The sequence below is a fragment of the Aythya ferina genome, assembly GCF_964211825.1.
Source record: "Aythya ferina genome assembly, chromosome: 3".
NCBI lineage: Eukaryota > Metazoa > Chordata > Aves > Anseriformes > Anatidae > Aythya > Aythya ferina.
In genome coordinates, this window is record NC_140298.1 from 102695632 (window position 1) to 102710503 (window position 14872).

General features: G+C 38.7%; 1 protein-coding gene across 3 annotated transcripts in view; it reads left to right on the forward strand.

Moving 5' to 3' along the window:
* RNF144A (ring finger protein 144A) overlaps positions 1–14872 on the forward strand; it is a 65571-nt gene that overhangs the window by 12109 nt on the left and 38590 nt on the right. Inside the window, exons 2-3 of one of the 3 annotated variants that reach the window (XM_084515318.1) lie at positions 3435–3524; positions 7264–7345. The exons of 1 other annotated variant lie outside the window; for it this stretch is intronic. The gene's annotated coding sequence lies outside the window, so the exon portion shown is untranslated. The remainder of the gene's footprint in view (positions 1–3434; positions 3525–7263; positions 7346–14872) is intronic. One more of the 3 variants, XM_084515316.1, reaches the window with a different exon arrangement.

Consider the following 14872-nt stretch of genomic DNA (forward strand, 5'->3'; position numbering starts at 1 on the left):
CTCCAGAAGGACTGGGCCTAGACCAGACAGCATTTCACAATTTCATTTTTTTTTAAGAAGAAGCCAATTATGCTGATTACCAGTCTGTTGTTCCCAGATTTCAAAGATAACTAAGCAGCCACAGAAACAGATTTATTTTTAATGAGTGAAACCAAATGTAGGTATGCAGGATGTTGCTGAATGCAGTCAAATTTCTTAGCGTAAAGTTTTCTGGACATCCATAGCACAGGAGACAGACGCTTGGAAGGCAGGAGCTCTGCAAAGATTCAAGGGAACACAGTGGACATGGAGCTCCATTTAAGTTACCAGTGCATTGTTAGAAGGAGTGGAGAGAGGGCCAGGGATTAAATTGTCTTTGGCTGGGATTTGTAAAACAAGTATTTTTCTCTTTGCACAGCAATGACAGTAATACACAAATTCTGCATCTGGTCCTAGTATTCACATCTTTAAAAGGTCTTTTTAAAACTCATAGGAGGTATATAAAAAGAGCCACAAGAATTACTAGTGCCAAAACAACTCTTGGTAGTGATTTAATGGGGAAAAGGATGAATTATTAACATCTTTTATTTACTCCTGCATTTCTATTTTATGGATCCATGTCCAGGTAATTTTTGACAGGCTTCCTGTCATCCGAAGATAGATGCCTAAAATAGGTCAGATGGGTTGCTGTGTCAGGTGCATCTCTGTGCTATAGGGTGTCCTCCAGCACCAACAGAGCAATGTCATGGGGAGGGCTGATCGGAAATAGGCAGCTGGTTCTTCAAACAGTAGTGAAAAATGATCAGAAGAAAATGGTCTGAGAAGATGATTGAAAGGAGTTTTTATTGTTGTTTTTGAGCAAATTAAAACACACTCAAAAAAAAAAAAAAAAGGAATTAAAGGGGTAAGGTGGCATGCAAGGAATATAATTTCTTTAGAAATACTTCTTAAAATCGTATTTCATTGGTTGAAGCCCAAGAAAAGGAGGAAGATTTTGAGTGTCTGAGTAAGTATTTTGTCTGTCTGACTGATCAGAAAGAAAAGACTTTTATGTATATTTATCCATGTTCTTTCTGCACGATTTAGGGAGGCTGGATCTCATTACATACGTGCTCAGCCCACAGGCTGGGTGACTGGCAGGATGCTGGCTAATCAAGGAAGAGCCTCTTGGGAAAGCCTTGTGTGGGAGGGGAGATAAGAGCTTTGTCTTTCTCTGTGTAGAGATTAACCTAGTAGCTGGGTATCTCCAGGAAAATGCCAGAGAGGAAGACTGAAATTTCTCCGTGGATACAGAGAGAAAGGCCTGCAATAGGAGGCAAATCCATGAGATCCCTCTGTAGAGAGGCTAGCTGAATTTTTGGGGCTATAAGAAACAAACCCAGGAGGCTGTAAGAAACAGCAGAGCACTGACAAAAAGGAAATTGTTTCCTCGGGTTTCTCCTCCCTTTCAAAGACAGAAGTGAAGCACGTCCGAGGGAGGCAGTACTGGTGGAGCTGGTGAATACTGGTTCACAGTAATAGTGGTAAGTGGTAAATAAAGTGCTGGCAAGAGGAAGGTTTTAAGAAGAGAGAGGGTCAGGAGACACCTGAGTCAGACGAAGCTGACTGATGCAGTGGCTGAGTGCTGGCTTGGACAGGTTTTGTGAGAAGGAAAAACAAGGGCTGGCAGAGGAGCTGGAAAGCATGTGGTTTGGAGCTGTAGGAGAGGAGCTCACAGGCATCCCTCACCCAACTATCAGAAGAGATCGAGCACCATAGTGCTGCTGCCTTGACCAAGAAATCTTATACTAACTTTTCTCTCCTACCTTCTTTTTTTTCCTCTTTCATTATTTCTCTTTCTTCCCATTTAGAGAGAAATATAACTTGACTCACTGACTGAAGCTGAAGTAACTCTAAATGAAAAGAAGCTATGGTTCCCCAAACCAGTAAATTGCTCTTCTCACCATTAGAGAAAGTAGCGGATCTCTTGAAGTGTCCAGGCCTAGGCAGGTCATGTGCCCTGGTAATATTTGTTAGCCATATACAAGTTACTGTCTTGTTTTTGGTCTAGCTGGGAAATGGGTAACCTGCAAAATTCGGGTCAACAAGCTAATGCATCCATTGGGCCTTCTGACCTTCAAATCCAGGAAGCCACTTTCCTATTTTATATGCAGACATACCACAATAAAAATAGATATTTTTGAAACTTTTTTTTTCCTCCTAAAATGTCAGGAGAACGTGGGAAGAGGGCAATAATGTGTTTTTGTCATATTTGCTAATTTTCAAGCAAAACTTGAGGCAAAGCAGCAAGTAGGAGGGGAAGGTTAAAAACAGTGTGGAGAATGTGCAGGAACGGAGGAGGGAACCTCCTTTTGGTGGCATAATGGTTATTTGAACAGCATGCTGGGTGGCTCTAAAATGCTATAATGCGTATACACACACACATGAATATATAAAAGCTCCTTGAAATAAGCTTCTTGTTGCCTGAGCTCTCAGGTTGTTCCTTTAGCTATTGATGTTTTTTTTTTTTCCTTTTTTCCAGAAGTATGGTAGAAAGTTTTTCCATATCACATCTGCCTCTAAGTGGAAAACAGTGTGGAAGATGAGAATATTGCAGAAATTAAATGCTCATTTTCAGAAATTCCAAATGTTAACCTACATCTTGATAATTGCAACTATTTTTAAATAACATATTGTTATTTAACATTATGTTATTGTTATTTACAATTGTTATTAACATTGTTATTTATAACATTATGTTATAAAACTGTTTTGATTATGAAATTAAGAATATCACAATCTTGTGTTTGACTATAAATTAATTCTCCAAAGCTGCTTTAAAAAAAAAAAAGATAATAAAGGATGTTTTTAAGTTTAAAATTTACTTACTCTGAGCATATAGAGTAACATTTGGATAAATCTGAAAATTGGAAATAGCTTGAAGTGGAACTAGAACTGAATTCTGAATTCCTCCTCTTCGCTTGCATCTCATCATCTTTATTAAAATGCTCTGCCTACGGTCCACTTTTGCTCAAAGTAGTGGGCTTGTCTGTGTATGTGTATGTTGTCCTGGTACTGTTTCTTGGAATGCTTTGCTAAATGTGTGAAAATGTGACTTATTTCGTACACTATGAAGCCTGTGAATCTATTGCTGGATGCAGTCTGTGATCCTTCAGAGTACGTTTTCATGAAGTTCTGATCCAGAGGATTTAAGCTATGTGAGGGGTCATAACATGTATTTTTTACCTTCAGGTTTAAAAGTGCATTGTATTAAGCATCTCTCTCATACCAGTTTGAAACTAATCCCATCCCATATACTTATTGAGCCAGAAAGAGTTAAGAGGTGAATTTCTGCCTTCTCTAAGACCACTTGTGCCACCGCACGCTTTTAAAAGCTCATTGACAGAACAGAGCTGTTAGTTCCGGTTTTATACAGTCAATCTAAATAAAGTCTGACCCTTATTTTTGTTTTTCAGGCTTGTCTAACTCTACCTTGAGCCAAATTCCTAGACTGGTTGGTGCTTTCTCATGGGATCCCTGTGACTGACAAAGGAGAGCTTGTTGTGGTAGGCGTTTGCATTTAACTGTCTTGACAACACTTGGCCTGGGCACAGACAGATGCAGTTTCCAATGCAGCCACTCTTTCATAGGCCTCTTAAGCCAACAAGAGCTGGAAAAAAGCTCCTGAGAGAGGGGTTTTTGGAGTCTCTGGAATTACTGATGTGTTCCCCCATAAAAAATCAAAACCATGTAGCCCAAACTTCTACAGAGGACAGAATTCGTCAAAGTTAGTTTTTAGTTATGGAGCTCTAGAATAAAATGAGCTCATTTATTTACAAAATTAAATGTAGGAAAAACAAACAAACAAAAAGCTGCATTCCTATTTACCTTCTAGAGAAATGCATGGCATAGAGAGAAACTTGTTTTGGTGCAGTTCTACAGTTGTCCTCATAGTATAGTTTTACTGTACTACTTTAAATAGTCTCATAGTTTTTATTTTTATATTGAGCTCTATAGCAGAGCCTTATTTACTTTCATATGTGTTCCTTGATTTATTAGCTTAGTGTTCCACAATACTACACTTTCAATTTTAATGAACAGTAATACTCTAAATAAGGAAACAGGGTAATAAAAAAGTGATTCTCTTTTAGAGGTGGCTACAAATCTATATGTACTGATATCATGGCAAACTGTTGATTTATTTGATAAATGCATTTCCAATCAATGAAAAAAAGATGTAGCACACATGCTTATCTTGCCTACTAGAAGGCAATAAAAATTCTACTTCAATAATGAGTGTCCATTTTTTTTTTCTGATAGTGGATTGGAAAAAAATCATCTTGTAAATATCACCAGTGCCATAAGTGCTGCGTTATGCTTACCCTAGTATGTTGCTATATGTGGAAATTAATGACACTCTTAGATTCTTCATTTCCCTGAACTTTTAGTTAGCTATTAGTAATTTTCCATTTTCCTTAGCAATGCCACTTTTGCTTGCATTTATCTTTTGAAAATAGTATTTAACAGCCATATACTTACAGACTGGCAGACTTTCTTCTTTTTTTCCTTTGAAACTCATGTTCTTGGCTTAATCCTCAAACTGTAATAATGTTCTTGCATGACTTTTTCTGAGCACAAGAAGAACCTAGTGTGAAGAAAACATAACCATTTCCTCATTGGCTTGAGTTTAGTTATTGAGTTTTTATATAACAAGCTGAGTGTTCAGCTTGAGTAACATGTTTTAGTTTGAAGAAATGCTGTTTAAATGTAAAGCTTGCTGAAATATTTCACCTGGTGTTTTTTCCAGCTCACTTTTTTTAGTACTAACTGAAAAAGAAAAAGCTTTTTCTGTTTACCTTTTTACTAGCAGAAGAACAAAACAGGGGAAAAAAAAAAAAAAGAAATTTGAAACTAGAATGTATTATTGTTTTCTGTACCTCTTGCTTAAAAAGGGGGGGGGAAAAAAAGTCAAAATCAAACAATTCTACTACTTCATTGCTGGGTATTTTAAAGATTTGTTTTAAAACTTAAATACAGAGAACTGGGATTAATTTCTTGTTTTCCCCTGCAGTTTGGACTGTAGATCATGTAACTTCATAAACTTTCATCTCAGAAGTAATCACTATTTCTGTTCCCCCTGCTTCTTTTGGAAAGCAGTAATAGAAGCATCTGGTGCATCTCTACCACTCTAGAAACTTTCTTCATGTTTTTATAATAAATGTATAATGACAAGTTTATATGTGTAAGTTCTTGTGGTCAATGATGAATTTTAGGTTGGATAATTCCTTTCCTACTTTGTTATGCAGGTAGACTGTGTCTCTTCTTGGTCCCCACATGCTAAGCTAAATAAGCTAAGCTCCCGTGTCTCCTTCCTTGAGGTCAGCTCTCCATTCTTCTCCTGTGAGAGTTCCAATATTTCATACATGCTGGTCTGCCTATGCATTCGTTCCACATCACATTCTTATAAGCAGTTCAGTTTGTTCTCTTTATTTAATTTTCAGCTGAGGTCTTTCTAAAGACCCTTACAGCTCTCCAGGCATCTTACTGCCTTTTCTGAAATATAAGGGGCAAGTTTTCTTGAAGTACTCTTAGGATCTGTGTCCAATCTCTTGGAAAAAGCATGCAGAAAAGGGCTATTACTAATATTTTAAAGGAGTAGAAACTACATTTTAGTGTCATTGTTCTACCAAATGTGAAACAACTGAACTTCAACAGTCTCCTTTGGGCTTCTGTGATCATTCTGAGCAGCTCAGATCCATTGTGTTTTTCCATAGCTGAAGTGTGATTTGATTTTTGCATCTTTCTGCTCCCTGCCAACCCTGTTTGCACGGAAATGGCTCTGAAGGATTACTGAAATGGAGCATATTCTGGCAGAAGTCTGTATTGGAAAATATTTGTGGCATACGGATGATCATGAGGTATTTGTGTAATGAACAAGAACATACCATACATAGTTCAAGCTATAAATATGAAGCAGAGGAGTGCTGCCATCTGATTTTTCTTGTCTAGCAGGCAAAAGCTCACTGCTCTGTCAGTATGATAGTAAATGTATCGACAGAACCCACTGATCTTCTCTAAGTATTGATCTTCCTCCCTAGACATCTAGAGAAAAGCTGTGTATTTTGTCTTTGGAGATGCTTTCATAGATGGAGCTTTGTAGCTTGCTTCTGCTCATTAGTGGGGGGGGGGAGAAGGGAACAGATGGGGAAAATTAGTTTGCCAGTAAAAGGCAAAAGTCTTCCCTAATGATCTGGTGTTGACTTGAAATTGTGGAGCGTTCTTATGCAGTTGTTTATTTCTGTCTCATTGTCTATAAATAGTTGTTTTAATTTTACTGTGGAATTTTAATTGCCTTAAAATAGTTGTTTCATTTTACTGTGGAAGGAAGCAATCGCAATATTTTTGGCTTTGCCTCAGATGTCACAGCAAAGGTAAGATTTCCTCACTAGTTGTCTGCACCCCTTGTGGTATCTGAGATCTCTGTGCTGAGTGTACCATCATTTATTGGTGGGTGCAAAGTGTGGATGATTCAGCTCCAGTGACACATGCATAATTCGCATTATTATTATTATTTGCATCTTGTAGCCAAGCGGTGTATTTGGGTACTGCTGAATCCAGCTTGGAAATGTTGATAGGTAAAACAAAAGTTAGTGAAGATGTGACTGTAAAATGTCCACAAAAGCAAAGTAGTGGCTTTTCAGCCTGTGACAGGAAGAAAGAACTGCACTGCAGAGGTGACAAACCCATTCTGTGGCAACAGCCACGAGGGTGTCTGAATTACAGTTCACGAAACAGGATGTAAAAGAAAATTTATTTATTTTTTTTTGGCCTTAGTCCACAGAAAATCTCTTCTGATAGCAAAGAAAGGTTTGAAAGTGAGAAATGACTTATTTTGGTATGCAAAATTTTAGGAAGTATCTTAGATCATTTTAGAGCCATCTGTGTTTCTTTGTTTGCCTGGTTGTTTATATGTACAGGGTTGCGGTTTGTGCAAAGTGACAAGGAATGGTCCTAACCAGGCCAGGAGTTTGCTCTTCAAAATTAAACAAACAAACAAACAAAACCCTCTTAGTTCTTATTGTCACTATTACCACAGAAGAACTTAGCATCCTATTGAAATCAGTAGCTGTAGGTTGCATCTCTGAGGTTTTATTTCAAATACTGGAGGTTTTTCCCCTCTATTTTGTTGCTGTTTTTTGAAAACATAGTATTGGTTTATAGATGATACAAATTGAGTAAGTTGTTTTGGGGGTTCTACTGTATGATCATTACTAAATTGGAGTTTTCTCCTTTTGCATTTTGTAGAACTGAAATCTGGCTGCAAATGCTTGCTTTTGAACAGATGCTGTGTATGTTTGAAATTGTCTCACCGAATAGTTTGTTCCAGGTATGTGTAAATGGCCACTTCTCTATTAAGATTGGATTGGAAGAGTTGGTGGAGTCGGGAATTGACCACTTTTTTCCCCTAGTAGTGAATGAGAAAGGAGTAGGGGACACTGCTGCAGACACACAAAACAATCGGGAAAGCAGTAGGATTCCAATACTTAAATGTGCTGGAATGTACTGGCAGTGCATGAAGTGGAGAAAGAGGCACAAGTCAAGACACTTGTCTGTTGTTGTGTATTTTGACCTTCATAGGGAAGAGTTAAGCAACCACTGCATACCAGTCCTTGTAGCAATTGACTGTCTTATGCAGAAGGGTCTTGTTGCTCATAACAAAGTCAGTTCCTGAGCTTTCATAACCAGAACTACCATTTTTTTCTCCTTTTAAATGAGATTCACTACAGCTGTGCTTGAGAAACTTTTTTGCCTCTTCCTAGATTCAGGGGTTACTCTAGGTCATCTAACTTTCTCTTACCAGTTTTTTGTTTGTTGCTAATGTATTGATACCATCTTTTTCCAAGTAAAACCAGTTCAAAAGCCCTCTGTGTTTTCTCTCAGCGTTACTGAATTTTCCTCCCATCCTGAATAGCTAGAAATTTTCTTCCTTCCTTTATGTTCAGTTGTGGCTTGCTTTTTGCATAACTCCATCCAGTTTCACTTCGCTACAAAATTTGAAGGTTGGGTTGAAACAGTCCCACAGGGTAAGAACTGCCCAGTGGGAAAGAAGCTGCCAAAGGGCTTCTGCATCTGAGAGAGAAAGGATCTGTCAGCTTCATCCCTTTCCTTTGCCACTAAGGTAAAAGGCTGATTTACAGCTTGCCGACTAACTTTTATATTATTCAGTGGTCCTTTTAATGCCTCTATCTAATTGAGGTGTTGGTTTCCAGTTCTATAAAGGCTGGAATTGAAGGCAGAGGAAGCAGGAGGTTGGTGTCTGGGTCTGTCACAGGAGCAAGCTGAGCTGTGCAAGAGAAAGAGCTTTCTCTGGGTCTGTGGAAGTAACTTGTCCATGAACTTGGAGCCCTCTCAAACCTCAACACTTGCTGTTCCAAACAGAGTACTCACTTTTCAACCATACTTTCTTGAAACAAAACACAAAGCCAATCTCCCCAGAACAAAACATTTCATTTCGAGTATTAGTAGAGAAGGCAGGAGAGTACAAATTGTCTGTGATACAGGATCATTATATTCCCTTAGGTACTACATACCACTTTGCCTGCTTTTTCCATCTGCTAAGCCTCTAAATGCTGCTGGTGTTCCAGCATCCCAGGCCTTCTGCTTATTTCATGTCATTAGCAGGTATTGGTGCAGTTTCCATCAACACAGCTCTTCTAACCATAGATTTAAATCAAGTCCAATTTGTTCCTGTGTCCAAATGTTGTGACCAGTGACTGGGGGGAAAGGTCTCTGCCCTTCAATCTGAATTCTGGTTTCACCACACTCTAGAACCCTTATTTTCCATCCATATTTTTTAATGTATTATGATATATATATATGTACTCTCTCTCTCTATATATATATATTTTTAATTATGTCATTGTTACCAACATTTTATAAATGGCTAGTTAATTCCATTCATTTGATAACTGCTACTCATTCAGAAGCTGCACGTGGTCAGTTTATGCTTTAAATGCCTTTTAAATCTTGTTATTTGGATGTCACCTGGTCTGCATATCCTCCTCTCTTCATTTTTATCTTCTGTAAGGTTTAGCTAGCAGGGTTTAGATTTTTTTTGTCGTTGTTCTTGTAGAGTACAGATTAGACTACAAATATGCCTGTAGTTAATCAGTTCTGACCTAGTTGCTTTGACAGTCACATTCAGACAACCCATTAATTCAACTGCATGACTTTAGCTATTAGACTTCAGGTGTTTGAAGCTTATGTAGCATTCCCTTGGCTTACAGCTGTAGTAGTAAGTCTGTTGCAAACACCTGTATGCTCTCCATTTAGAGCAGTGCTTGATATGGATGAAAGGAGCTCTGGGTTTCCCATCTTCTCTTGTGCTGTGGTCTTCCTGTGTTGGTCTGCTCAAGTCTTCATGCTTGAACGAGTTCTGAAACCCTCCGAGCACCCCTCTTTGAGATATGATGCTCTTGCTCCCATTTGTGCTGACTGCTGTAAGGGAGATGCACTGCCTTTCTCTCCCTTCACTTTTGAGACAAATAATTGCTCCAGCTTCTTTTGGAGAAGCAGCAGCCAGGTACTCTATTCCTCCCTCATAACTTGTTTTTAAAATAGCACTGTGTTGCTCTTGAATCTGTTTAATTGATTTCCTGCTGGAAAGAAGCTAAAGGGCTATCTTCCCCAGTTAAATGGGGGCAAAATACTGCATTAGTAGTCAATGAAGATTAACCAGGAATTTCATAAAATTAAATATATGATACCTTTGAGACAGTTGCTCTTTTCACAAAATATAAAAATAGGAATTCAAAGACATTTTAGTGTTCAGTTCCTTCCTTCTAACAGCTTTTTTCCTTCCTCTCTAGTTTTAATATGGACAAACAATTTAATCCTAAAAGCATGTAGAGCTTTTAACTTCTAGCCAAGTACTTATTGTCCTTTGTGGGAGGGGGTGGGTGGGAAGAAGACAAAAACCTAGAGAATAATTTCAAGCCTGTGACAAAGCTTACTCATTTAATAAGCTATCTTTAGGAACATTAATAACCATATTTTTAAATGAAATTTCTATTATTGGCCTCCTAGATTGCTCTCTCTTGGTTGACTTTATTGTACCTAGCAATCAGATTGAATTTGCTACTAGGAATATCTAAAAACAAACCACAAAAGCTAATTTTAAACAGTGGGTTGCAACTCGTGTTGTTTGGTTTAGAACCTCTGGAGCAATTCCTCTCCAAATGCTTCTATTTTAAACTTGGTATGTCAGACAAATGTGGCTGCTCTTTCACCATCTCCTTAACATAAAACGCTATGGTGACCATTAAAGTAAATAGGAAAAAGCAACAATTACAGAACTTACCAAAAAAGATTTGTTTCTTAGTACAGTGGATTTACTTTAAATAGGGGATTATGTCTTGAGCTGGGTGGGTGGCGTGTGACTGTGTGCATACCATGGTACTCGGCTTGGACCATAGTGAACGACCTCATCTGTGATCTTCCCAGAATCTGAAAAGAGGGCAGGCTTCTGGGTTTTTTCTCCTGTTTGGTTTGGGAAAGCATGAGTTGAACTTGGAAAGCTTCCTACTATCTAAAATGCTCAACACGTGGCATCTGGAAAGCGTAGAATATCTTTAAATACCACTTTTGAATTCAGCTTTTTTTTTCCAGTGAAACTTTGCTGTACTAAGTTTTTTACTTTATTTTTAATATTAAAATATTGTGTTTGACATGATCACTTGCCTTTTTTATGCTGCATACGAAAGGAAAAACTACAAGAGTAAAACTGCTCAGACAAATCTGGTTTCAAAGATGTTTCCTGATACCCAAATAGATCTAGAAAAAAACACTTGTGCTTTAAATTCAACTACTCATCCATTTTTTGAGGTAGGGAATACAGTATCAAGGGTATTAATTAATTGAATTGTTTCATAACTTTAGATTGTTTTTAACTTTGGAAACCTGTGGTCCATTGTAGCATGCACTGTGCAAACATAATAAAAAAAATAAAACCTTTTCCCGCAGAGGAGTGTGCAGTTTGAGCACGATAATGACTATTCTGGCTATCCTGCAGTGTGGAGAGAGCCGACCTAGTGTTAAGGTAGCTTGATTCCTGTTAGTAAACTGTTTGTCAGAGTGCAGAGCAACCATCTATCAGTTAAAATCCTTTTTAGAAGGGTATCTTTCAGGCATAACTTATGTTCAGGATAAGAGGCTTGAGGTGGATGTTTTACGTAGGGAAGGGGATATCTCTAAAGAGCTATTAGCTGTTTCTGGGTGGTGTTTTCATGCAACAAAATTCTGTGACCTTTCATATAATGAACTGATCGCTTGGATGTGTAGGAGGAGCTCATTTTTATAAAGTGGCTTAGGGAATGTATTTTCTTATGGATATCAATGCTTTGGATATCAATGCTTTAAATACCAATGTTGCTTCTTTTTTTGAATTAAAGAAGTTAACAGAATTAAGTCATTAAAAAAACAACACAATATCAAAAGCCTCCTGAAAAAGCTCTTCATCTGTTTGGTTGGTTTTAAAGCTCTTGTTTATAACCCCGTAGAATGATAAGCATAAAAAAAAAAAAGCTGCCCTAGAAATATTTTTTCCTTCTTGTCAGAATAAATCCTATCAAATTTCCCTTGCTTTATGCTGCATGCCAGATCTCTCTAAGAATAAGTACGTTTTGTATCCCTGCACCCTGAGTACACTCTAGTGGTAAGCACTGCAACCTATAAGAAGGCTGCAGCAAGGGTGACATTTTGGTGCTCTTCTTGTCCAGAACCATGAGCTGGTAGAGGTCGTGGATCCAGTAAAATGCACATGGCATGCACAGAGCCACAACCCAACACTGCTGTTGTGAATATGCAGTGTGTGATACACATAACACACCAGAACTGAGTATCACAGGGTGGGTTAGGTTGAAAGTATATGTTTCAGAGTGTGTGAATTTGGAGAAGGGGCTGATACGTTCTAGAAGAGCTAACAGACATCACAAAACACTTGCAGGTAATTTCCATCTTTTGAGTAGGCTGTAATCTTCACTACATATCAAGCCTACAGTATAGTGAGTACTCTGCTCACATTAGGTGTTTTCATATGTATTAATCGTAACCTGAGATGTTCCCATGTGAGCAGATGAATTACATGGTATGTGGATACTGGAAGGGACTGACTGCAGTCCCTTCAGCTTTCCTTTTCCAACAATGCAGTCACGTGTAAGGCAGCGTACCTTTTTTTTTTTTCTTTAACTGCAATTCAAATTAATTATGTGATTCAGATTGGTTATGCTGACATATCAGAAAAGTCCAACACCTATTTTTTTTTTAAGAGCTGTGCTCAACCTTACAAAAACATGGAAAAAAAAACACAATAGCATTCCTCTACACATGTTCTATAACTCAGAGGTTTGTTGTAACTCGTCAGTGCTTCTTGTCTAGACAAATCTATCTTGGGGGGCCCTGAAGAGAACACTTCTGCTGTGGTGAAACTGCAGTCTTTCATTTCTTTCTGTATGTTTTTGGCTGTCCCAATATGTCACTAGTTCGATCTCCTGGCCTTTCTGCTTTTGCTGTAGCAGATGTTATGCGTAGTTTCTGGTCCGTGCAGATGGGGTGCTATAGTGCTTCTGATGTCTGCAGTAAACAGGTGCATGTGTTATGCTGTAAAAATTGTTAAATGTGGGGAAGAGGGAAATGGGTGGGGTGGGGGAGAACTCAACCAAGCAGCAAAGCAGGAAGAATTACTACATAACAGCAATATTACTGTGTAGGAGTAGATCTGGGGCTGGTGTTGTGAGGCTGATGCATTGCTCCTCTGAAAAGACAGCAAATACCGATTCTAATTCTGCAGAGGGAGTAGAGAATGGAAAATGTCTTATAGGCGGCTGGTGAACTGCTCATCCAACCCACAAGCCTACATGATGTGGTAGGTACTAGCTCATACATGTGCCTGCAATATAAGTAAACTGAGCTGCTCAGTTCTGCAGCAGGTTTGGGGCAGAAGGGGTTACCGATAGCTTTGTATTCAAGTAATGTTCTAGTAATCACTAGTTCATTTTTTTGTGTGTGTGTAGTTCACACTGGTTATAGGAACTTTATCTTGATTGTGTGTGTTGAAGGTCTTCCACAGCCCGTACTAAATGACTTGACTATCAGTAAGAAGGTAGGAGATTACCACATTAAACATCTGCCCTTAATCAGTGTTATTGCATAATAAGGATCTGTCTATAGGTTCTATAGCTGTGCTGTCAGGGGCAATGTGAGTGACAGGTCTGTGTCCACCCATGTGCAGGCTGAGTGTTACGTCGGGACATGATTAGGAGAAATGAGTTGGAAGATGCAGTTCTGTAATGTGCAAATGTGATATTAAGTGGACGCAATCTCTCTCTGAAGGCCTTCAAAATTGCCTACTTAAACAATGAAAGGCAAGCTGTGTAGGCAATTATTTTTGAAAACCTCCTTCCTCAGGCGCCAACAATGAAGTGACTGTCTTTAGACTGAGTCTCATCCTCCTCACGCTTAAGCCTGGTATGTCACGCTGACACGATAAAAGTTATGTATGCCATAACATCCAATTCAAATCCACTGCATTCTGTATCATCTGATGACTGAAAGTACAGTTCTGGGACACTGATATGGTACAGTGGAAGCTGTTAGTTCTACAAAGAAGCTGTCCAACTTCTAGCTATGGTTGGTGCTTTTAGATGTGGTTTTGAAAAAAGTAATTTTCCAGATAGCATTAAGTAATTATTGCATGGAATGTTTCCACGAAGATTTCCTCTTTCTATAAAGAATCATTCTCTTTTCTTGTATTTCAGCCATGTTTTCATATTAGCCCCATTGACTGTACGTGCTCTGTTGGGTCTTCTGCCACTTACTATTAGTGGAAGTGAGCTCTCCACAATATGGGAAAACTCCCCGCTAATCTCTAAGGGGCAGAACTGAGTCATGAGTCTGGGAACTTGCTGTCAGCACTGGGAGCTCTGGAAATGCTGTATCTTATGAATATCTAACTGGAACTTAGTTATTGTTCAGTCAGAAAAAAAAAACAAGATAGTTGTAGGTAAGTTAACCAGACTCCGTTCCACTCTGAATGCAGTTTTCAGCTACAGGCTTATCTGCTTTAAAGCACAATTGTAGTGTATGTGGGGATGGTACTTTGTATGTGTTGAGCTGTTGTTAAAACCCAAGTTCCACTGTTAATATACAAGTGACAGACAATAAGTGTTTTCAGTGTTCTTTTTTTCATTCCCAAGTAATTTGTTTCTTCATCTGAGACTTGTGCAGCACTGGGCAGTGCACCAAGCATGCATTTTGCCATAGTTACAAGAAAAAAGACAATTCTGATTTTCTGTTTTTGGTGGAAACAAGAGAATTGCTCAGCCAGTCTCACTGAGTGTCTGAACTAGGGCTCCACTCCCCTTGCTCATATTTGCATTTTCCCAGTAATTTCACACATCTTTAAATGTGGTTTCTAGCTTTAAGTTTCCAAGGCTTTTCTCTTCCCTTCCCTTCCATCCCCCGCCAACTGAGGAAAAAACCCACAGAGCTCAAGCTTGGTTTGATTCGGGCTTTGTGTAAACATAGCTGTTACTTTTCTAGGGGAGTCAGCTGTGGAGAAGAAAATCCTTGTGGTATGTTAAAGTTTCAACTGCTTCTTGCTGATTTATTGTTATTGTGGAGACAGCTCAAAGAAAGCACTAATTCATCAGTTCCTTGTAAGCAGAGGAGGGAAAGAATAGGAGGAAGTGAGAAAAGGGGTGGAGGGGGAAAGAGTTGGGGGGAACAGAAAAATGAAAACATGGGAAAATGATAGGGGTGGGAGGAAAGGCAAAGAGAAGCGGTTGGCTTTGACTGGGTGGTTTATGAGTTTCTGGAAAATAATAAAATGAGATGTAACCCTAGAAAGCAGTAGAAT